Source organism: Castor canadensis, chromosome 19, assembly GCF_047511655.1.
Source record: "Castor canadensis chromosome 19, mCasCan1.hap1v2, whole genome shotgun sequence".
In the NCBI taxonomy this organism is placed as follows: Eukaryota; Metazoa; Chordata; class Mammalia; order Rodentia; family Castoridae; genus Castor; species Castor canadensis.
In genome coordinates this window covers 36,644,510-36,652,647 of record NC_133404.1, presented here as the reverse complement: position 1 = coordinate 36,652,647, position 8,138 = coordinate 36,644,510, and the positions used below count along the sequence as shown (strand labels likewise).

General features: G+C 47.0%; 1 non-coding gene across 1 annotated transcript; it reads left to right on the top strand.

The window, feature by feature from the left end:
• Window positions 1-4,502: 4,502 nt before the first annotated feature.
• Window positions 4,503-4,640, top strand: LOC141419352 (small nucleolar RNA U109). The gene has a single exon (XR_012444131.1). It is a non-coding gene; the product is annotated as a small nucleolar RNA U109 (small nucleolar RNA).
• The last annotated feature ends 3,498 nt before the right edge of the window (window positions 4,641-8,138 follow it).

The window sequence follows — 8,138 nt, the reverse complement described above, 5'->3', positions numbered from 1 at the left end:
TAAGGCAGCCCTTTCCTGTCCACTCCTGAGTGTGTCCCCACTATGTTACTTCTGTCATTGCTTCTTGTGTTTGCTTCTCAGCAACCCCCCCCAAGGCATGGTAGGTATTTATAGCTATGCTCTTTACTGGGGTGTTTGTCTTTGTGTGTGCCTGTCCTTTTGCCAGATTAGATTTTAAGCACCTTCAGACTGGACACTCTGTCTGCATCCCTGCTGTGACCCTAGAGCCCAGCCCAGTACCTTTCGGATGGTAGGAGCTCAATAAATACATACTAATTAGAACAAAAAGAAGGTAAGACAGGAAGCCATCTCGAACCTACTCTCTTCTCTGAGGATTTTGGTAAGAATCATACAAATACAATTAAAATAAGAACAGCATCTGCCACACCATGTATCAGTGTTTCATTCTCTCATGCTTTTCACAGTTTACTCATTTGGAAAAGTGTGGAAACTCACTTTGCACCCACCGCTACTTAAAGTAGCCTGGGGATCACACCAAGGCTCGTGTTCTTTTTGCTACCTTTTTTAGCATTGTACCAAAGAAGCATTTCTGGCAAGAAAACAGAGCTGGTTCCCATCTCTCCAGTGCCCCCTCCCACCCCCCACCAGTCAAGTATGGAAGTTTTTCTGTATCTTCTCCCCACACCTGTCCAAGCACTGCTGGGTCCCAATGTGCTCCTGTGATGCTCTTCACAGGCTAGGTGTCTCTCAAGAGTATAGGATCTGTCTAGGACACAGCGTTCAATCTCCAGTATGCTGACAGTGTGTTGCCTTCCTATGGAAAAGTAGCTGAACAAGAATTGTATACCCCAAAAATGGAGGCTCCCCAACTCTCCACTTTCACACCCCAGCCTTGTCTCCTGAGATTTTCTATAGGAAATTGATGGTGGGAGGAGTGAGAAGAGAGTGAGGCTCTGGGGAAGCCCCTGGATGTGAACCTTGGATACATTGAGCCATTGTCCACAAGGCATAACCGGCCTCAGACTTTGATGCCCCTTCCAGGCTCAGCCCATCCTGGGGATGTGTGCTGAGACTCAGGACAACAGGAAAAGCAAAGGACAGGCTACCGTTCCTTCCACCTTTGTACCTCTCACCGGTGGGTGTGTAGACAAAAGCCAGTCTCCCAGCCTCGGCACAGCCTGAACTCCCTGTCAGACCCCACTGGAAACATTCAAAGCTTTGACCCAGAACCTCATCCCTGCCACGGTTTCTCCCTCCTCCTGTCAGCTGTGGCTGCTGAAGCTTCTGGAATCTGACATCAGATGGAGTGGCCCAGGTCGGTTGAGTACCCGACCTGACCCTTTGGCTTCTCTTCTAGTTTATCCTCTCATACTGTCTCATTTTGACTTGGTTCAGGTTCTGACTGCCCTCCATCACCACCTTTGCACTTCATTCCCCATTTGGAGATAAGCTGTCAGACAGCCAGGTTCAAATCCTGCCTGTAGTCTCCTCCTGGCTGTATACCTTTGGATATGATATTTAATGTCTCTTAGTAAAACCAGAGTAATAAGAATGCCAATTGCAGGCCAGGCACAGTGGCATATACCTGTAATCTCCAGCTACGCAGGAGGCAAAGGTAGGACGATCCCAGACCTGGACAAAAATAAGTTCGTGAGATCCTATCTCCAAAAATAAACTGGGCATGGTGGTTCAGACCTATAACCCCAGCTACTTAGGAGTCAGAGGTAGGATTTTAGTCTGAGGCCAACCCAAACAAGAGCACAATACCCTATCTAAAAAGCAAAAGGACTGGCTCAAGTGGTACAGTGCTTGCCTAGGAAGTGTGAGGCCCTGAGTTCAATCCCCAGTACCACACACACACAAAAAGAATGCCCACCTTATAGGGTCCCATGGGATTGAGAAGTAAACCCTCAAGGAGGTCTGCTGTAGTGAGAGTGCAGGCAGGAGGAGCTCTGGTTATTATCCCACTCCATCCATCCAACCCTAATCTTCAAGTCCCCACACAGATACCTGATTCTAGCATCAACCTAGCCACTATCTTGGTCCTCTCAGTGCCATCCCCATTCCGCCCCTACCTGCTGCAAGCTTCAGTGACATGTGTCAGTTAGTCACTTGTCACTCCCTAAATGAACAAGGTTGGAGTTCATGTTTCCCATGCTGAGTACACGCTCTCAGTGGGTTTTCCCAAAAGCAAGCGGAAAAGGACCCTACAAACAGAAGTCCTCTCCATCTCCAGTTCCTCTCAGAGCCTTGGAATCCCGCAGAACATGGGGTGGGAGAAGGGGGTGGAAGGTTGATGCCTAAAGAGCCCTAAAGGTGAGCATCATTCCAGACCCCAGGGCTAGCTTCCTTTTCCTATGCTATTGTGTGGTCAGTCAGCAAACACAACCAGGAAAATAGCTTTACACCTTAGGGAGCACAAAGCTCCCCAGTTTTCTTTCCAGCACTTCTGTCTTCTGAACATTACAAGGAAGAGAACCGTGCCCCGGGGTGTTCCTCCTTCTGTGTAGGCTTGACTTTATCAGTAAGCATCTTGTCAGCTGTCTCTGAGAATAAAAAAGGAACTAGCATCCCGACATCCTTAGGTCCTGCCAGCCTACCATACCCCACAGGAGAGAGGCATCAGGGACGTTTGTGTAGAAGGTGACATGAGCTAAGTGGTGTTACATGACAGGAGTGAGTTGAGGGGTCACAAACTCACGTGACTTCAGGACCACATGCATAAGCGAGGCAGCTCAGTGTCTGACAATAGGGAGTGGTGTGGACTGTGGGAAAATGCAGCATATCCTTGCCAACCAGTGGATAGAACCATTTCTCGACTCTGGTAATTACTACGGTTGGGTGTTGCCAGATCTTTCGACTGTTCAAAAGAAGCCAGCAGCTGAGATATTTTATGACTAGTCTATTAAGTTTAAATTACTGACTGATTTTTAAAAGATTTAACATGATACGAGACCCCAGCTACATACTTAGGCCAGATATGCTGTGAGGCTGGCCGTTGATAAATTAAATTCAGCACATGAAAAGCAGAATCAGGTGATTCCTGAGAGAGAACTTGACATTCAAAGGCACTGCCTTGTGAACTGAGTCACATATTTTAAACCTGCCCATTGCTAGGCACTGAGAAGGTGAGTGTGTGGAAAAGTAGGCCAGGACGGGAGGGCAGCTCTTTGGGGATTTTCTGTGCTGGACAAAGGAATCTAAACTTGAGTTTCGAACCCTGAGACATTTAAAGGAAGGAGAGCCGTGCTGTGGTTTGCATTGCAGAAAGCAGGGTCCTACGTTGGGGTGGGGAGGTGGTTCTGGCAGACAAGCAGCCTTGGAAGTCACAGCAGTGATGGGGGTGGGTGACGGGGGTGCTGACACCTCATCTCTCCTGGGAGATGAGCTGGGAAATTGGGAGTGGAGACAGACTGGGAGCCAGCAGAGCGAGAGGGTGGCAAGCCATGTGCAAAGACAACCCAGGGTATGGTAGGAATGAGGTGGACGGGGGCGAATCAGGACTCATTGCCTATAGATGGAAAGTGGATGTGGCGTTGTAGCTAGAGCTGCTGTCTGATCAACCGCTATGTCCAAGGCAAGGGCTGGGAGGAAGCTAAACCGAGAAGTTCAAAGAAAAACTGGAGAGATTGTCCACAGGTGGGAGGAGGAGGGAGTCCAGCTCCATTCACTGGCTGAGCAGTCACAGAAGACACAGCCTGAGTCACACCAGGCTGGACCCACTCAGGGAGGGGCCACGCTGTGAGGGTCTCCACACAAGGGTCCCATTAGTGTTCCAGACTGCACAGCCTTGTGGACCTTGGCCATGTCTCGCCCATCTCTCAGCCATGTGACTTTTAGATCGGCCCCTCTTGTGAAGAACAGAAGATGCACAAGACCTCCGCTCAAGATGGGCCCCCAGTACACCATCTGAGCAACGGGAATCTCGGTCCTGCCATGGTTAACTCTTTCCATTCTCTCTCCTCTAACGGGTTGCACTGTTGCAAAGCAGCCTCCCTGAGCACAGCTGTCCCAAGGGGACTTGTCAGACTCCACAAGCACCAGCTGGTTTGTCCTGTTCTGAAGGACAGACCCATCACCTTCAACAGCAGTACAGCTAGCATCGGGTCAGGGCTCAGCATTTTAAATCCTCCAAAAAGACCTGATTTACAGTGGGAATGTCAAGACCAAGAGGGGTCAGGGCCGCCCAACCAGAACCCATCAGGAGCCAGAACTCTGACTCCCTAACAGATGGTCCCATACATCCTCCCCCTGACACTGAGACTTCCTAAGTGGTGACAGTCACCACCACTGGAGCAGAGGGAGTGGCAATTACCCTAGGACCAGACAGGATCCAGGAGCTACATCAAACACCCAAAGCAAAGCAACTTCAAAGTCCTCCCTAGCCCATACCCTCCAGGAATTTTCTCACGAAAAGACTACAGTGGGGATCCTGTGTCTGAATTCGGGTCCATCAAGAAGGGAACAAAAGGGAGGGAAGAAAGTCAGGTTGAACGCAGAAGCCTTTCAAGTCCCAGTGAGGCAGGTTCAAGAGCAAAGCATGGTATGTCGGACAGGCGCTCTGCTTCTCTTTAAAGAGCACGGATTATTCATACCATGCGACATGAATGAAATGAGAAGTTTTCAAGGCTGGCAATCTCCCAGGTAAGGGTTTGCAGTAGTTTACTTCTTCTACAATAAAAAAGGAAAAACTGACAGCCAAGGTTAAGGCTATATCTGCAGCATGAGACTCAGTGACTGTCAGTAATGGATATAAGAAACCAGGCAAGGGAAGACTGAATTGAATTTCATATAAAAACCATTCCTAAGCAGAAGCTTGTAATGTCTGTGTCACATTTTGGTGTGGGGTAAGTGGAGTCTCTAACTTGAATATTTTCCCAATTAGCTACTTATCCATCATAACTCTGTTGAGTAACTTCCTCTTTGTTCTTAGTACCTCTTCAACTGTGTATTAAATTCTTACCTGTGGAGGTGAAGGACAGGTGCAGAAAGCAAGCTTCTGCAGGCCTGTGAGGTTTGGCCACAGGTGGACCATGATCTGAATCCCTGCTCTGTAGGATGAGCCTGGGCACATCCTTAGGTGTCCTAGCCCTAAAATCAAGTTAGAGATAAGAAAGTGAATATGCCCCACCTCTGATTTAGTCCCTGACACATAAGCAAATGAAATATTAATATTTTAACTGGTTTCTTCCACTCTGTATCTCCTTCCAAGATAGCATTTTGTCCACATGGTCCATCTGTGCTCAGACATCACTCTCAGGCAATAAACTTTGGTGGGGGAAGGGAGACTATTTAGACTATTTAGAAATAATGGGTATGGGTGTTTATAATGTTTTGTACTTTGAAATTTATAAAGCTATCATTTTGTTAGAAGAATTGTAGAAAGTAGTTCTGAAGAAAGTCTCATTGGGTATGAATATAGAGAAAAATTGAGATTTTTAAGTGGGCACTGTCTGCCAGGGAACAGTAAGAATCAAGGAGGGATTTATGCCAGTGTAAATGGAACCTTGAAATGTTAAGAACAGTTTAAAATAATGTATTCTGAGCCAGAAGGAATCTTGAAGATGCTCTGTGGTAGAGCATCTGCCTAGCAACTGCAAGGCCCTGAGTTCAAATCCCAGTACAGAGAAGGAAGGAAAGGAGGGAGGGAGGGAGGGAACGAGAGAGGGAAGAGAGGAAGAAATGAAGGGAAGAAGGATGGGAGGGAGGAAGGAAGGAGAGACAAAGAAAGAGAAAGGAAGGGAGGGAGAGAGGAAGGAAGGAAGAAGGGAGGGAGGGAGGAGAGAAAGACAGAGAGAGAGAAATGAAGGGAAGAAGGATGGGAGGGAAGAAGGAAGGAGAAACAAAGAGAAAGGAAGGGAGGGAGGGAGGGAGGGAGGAAAGGAGAAATACAGAAAGGAAAGAAGGAAGGGAGGGAAGGAGGGAGAGCGGAAGGAAGGAAGGAGGGAGGGAAAGCCTGCCTAAGCAGTAGTGTTGTCTAAGACAAAGATAAGATTAAGCAAACTTACTTGCGCCAGAAGCATGGCATAGAAATGAAGAGCTCTTCGGCCAGTTGCCAGGTTCAAGTCCCCATGTCCCCATGTAGTAGCTCTGTGGCCTCAAACAAGTTTTCACCTTCCCTGTGCCTTAGTTTCTTCTTATGTAGAAAAGGTAATCATTCCTGCCTCGCAGGACTATTGTGAGGTGCAAATGAAGAAATGCAGAATTTGTGGAGCAGAGTCCAACTTATATTGTGTTCATAATAAATATCAAAATTATTTATCCATTTATTTATGGGCAGTACTGGGATTTGAACTCACAGCCTCACACTTTCTAGCAAGCACTCTGCCACTTGAGCTATACCTCAGCCCTAAAAATCAAAATTATTATGCAGCTAAAGGAAAATGTTGAATTCGTGAAAGAGGGAAGACATACTTGATAGAGAAGTCTCAAATGACAGGGAGGGATGCAATTCAGAACACAGGTGGCTTTAGATAAGAGGACAGCTGGCTCCTCTCTTGTAACAAGAGGAAGGTGAGAGGTTGAATCCCTCTATTAACAGATATTTATTGACCCTAGCAGGCTCCATGCCCAATCCTGGGGGTGGCAACAACAAGACAAACACATGCTTCCGTCACAGGGCTTACATTCTAGTGGCAGAGTCAGAAAGTATCTTTAATGAATGAGTACAGCGGTGAAAAGATTAAAGGAGCTGGGAACCCAGAGGGTGGGGGCAAGGAGAACCAGAGTAGGGGACAGAGGAGAGCAGATGCTATCTTAAATCGATGGTCGAGGAAGGCCTGTCTACGGGGTGACATTTGCTCAAAGATTTGAAGGAGGAGCAGTGTCCATAGTGATATTTGTGGGACAAACATTCCAGGAAGGGGGCACAGCTTGCACAAAGGCCCTGGGCCCGGAGCATACCTGCTGGGTGAGTGAATGGGCAGTAGCAGTAAGACTGGGACTTCCCACCTTCCTCCCCAAGACATGCTTCCTGGAGGCTGATTCCTCTCCTAACTTTTCTGGCTCAGAAAATACATAGGCATTCAGAAATCCCCTCTAAAGCACATTGGATGTGCAGGAAGTGTGCCTCCCATGGCAATACTGAGATAGTCTGGGTAGATCACTGATGAAGCTAAATGCATGAGTCTATGATAGGTGAGTGGAGGGATCACATGTTACAGGTGTGACCAGAATTCCAAGGCACAACAAGAGGCCCTGGTTCTCTGTAGACCTGAGGACTCAAAAAAAGGCTCGATAGCCCTAAACACCCCACAGAAATCTTCCCCACCAGCCTCTCCCCAGCTTCAGCTCAACCAACAGCATAAATACATATCACCTTTGAGTTTTGAGTGCTTTAGTTTCTGGATTGTTGAGTGGTAGGGATTTTAAAATGCAGAATACCTTAGACATCTATATATAAAGTTTCTTCTCCTTTATAGGATGGGTGTAGATAAAAGGGCAGTCCCACATGAATTTTGGTATCCTTGGTTTATCTTCTCCGATCCAGGCTGCCATTCACTCTCAAAGTATTCTGGTTTGGATGATAAATTATATCATCACCCTCTGATTATAGGTGACCCACAGTTTGATGATGAGATTGAAGAAGGCTCAGGAATAAGCATGGTGGGAAAGGCTTGGCATTGGGTTACTTGTTTACTTTTACAGAAAGCCTGGGAAAATTGGCTGGAAGATAATCAAAGCCCTAAGTTCTCAGGGATTCTTTCTGAACTTAAACAAAGGGGAGAATCAAGAGTGAGCTGGTACCTTTTTGTACTCCGATAAAAGCTGACTAGCAAGCAAAAGTTTGCTGAAATCAAAGCAAATGGATAAATCAAATCTAACTAGTATTTAAAGTGAAAAAGGGATGGCAAGAAAGGTGTGAGCTACCAATAAGCAAAGCTCAGAGGTATAGAAGACAGACAGCCATGAGCTTGCTAAAGTAGCACTCCCTGTGACCTCTATGACACTCTTGAAAGCCTGATCCAGGGATCTCAACTGTTACGGAAAGACCACTATCAAGGATGAAAACTATATGCATCTCCAGAGCTACTGTGTCTCAGTTTCTATGGCTCAAGAGCTCTGCTACAAGGACAAGGTTTGCTAAACAGGAAACATGTCTCAGACACTGTGAGCACATCCGTAAAACTGTTAGATCTGACCTGCTGAGCAAGAAGACATGTGTGGAACAGGAGGAG